This window comes from Phytophthora ramorum, assembly GCF_020800215.1.
Source record: "Phytophthora ramorum isolate Pr-102 chromosome Unknown Phyram_PR-102_s0011, whole genome shotgun sequence".
NCBI lineage: Eukaryota > Oomycota > Peronosporomycetes > Peronosporales > Peronosporaceae > Phytophthora > Phytophthora ramorum.
Window position 1 is genome coordinate 1,298,358 of NW_027150657.1, and position 1,247 is coordinate 1,299,604.

A 1,247-nucleotide genomic window follows, 5' to 3' on the forward strand; every position below is an offset into this window, starting at 1 on the left:
TTTTTTTATGAGCCAGATAAAGCTGCGAGAGAGTGGATGGAAGCGGCAGTTGTGGAGCAACCAAGGAAATATGGAGGGTTGAGCTTGCCTAACATGGAGATCGAGTTGGCGACAATGAGTTCGAGGACGGCGGAGCAATGAGTGCTGACGAGTGATAGGAGCAAGAAGTTGAAGGGAGATATCCTCTTCGAACGAAAAGGAGAGGATATGACGCACAACGTGCCCAACAGGAAACGGAATCTGACCAAATTTTCAAGGGCGATGCGGTCGACAGGATGGACCTGGGTTGAAAGAGCTTGTATTGAAGACTCAGAAGGACAACCGAAAGTAGAGAGTGAAGTGACGGAGCGGATATGGTTGCTGATACTCAGCAAATGGGTCAGAACGGCGTGGGGTCCAAAGGAGTAAAAAAAAAAGAAGAAGTTGATGGTGAAGCTAAACAGGCGATGGCCAAGGCGAAGAAGAGAAGAGCAACGAGAGGAATTCACTGCACTCCATCTCCTACAAGTAACAGAGTAACCTGTCCGTCCGTCCGTCCGTCCGTCTGTCCGTCATTCCGTACGCACCCGGAGCGTAACGCAAATCCGGACTTTCCGTTGGCTATAAATAGCTGCCGAGCGCAGCGAAGGCGGCCTCCCCATTCGCTATTATTATAATACGAGGCCTCTCATTGGCTATTTAGTGGAGCCTCTGCGCGATTGGCTATTATAATGCGTAGAGTGGACTACATCACATCGGAACTAGCCGAATGAAAGCACTGCTGATTGGACAAAATAAACCGCCTTTCAACAACTTTTCTTTTCATTTCCATTTTCAAAACGACGCTCCGGCGACGGACCAGCTCGACGGAGGACCGGGCGGGATAGCTTCGCAGGCAGGTCATCCCCGCCGCAGGCAGGGTAGGTATAGATTAATCCTATTTAATTCTAATACATAACGATTTCGGGAGTGCCGCCTGTTGCGGATAACTGGTACCTTCAGGGCAATCGAGGGGTAACCGTGCGTGTTAGAGGAGGATAACCGGAGCCGTGCATTGTGTGGGAAGGGCACAACTGCATGGAGGGATGGGTACCCTATGACGGCCACACTGATGCGGCCTAGCCAGCCCCCAAGAGGATCCCATCCCTGCCCAGCGAGCCAGGCCGACCTCTCTCGAAGCAATCGTGACGGTTACCCCGTATTTTCGGGCTTTCTGGTGAACATGCTATTTTGGGGGGCTCCCTTCACCCCCGGGAAGCATAATTCCA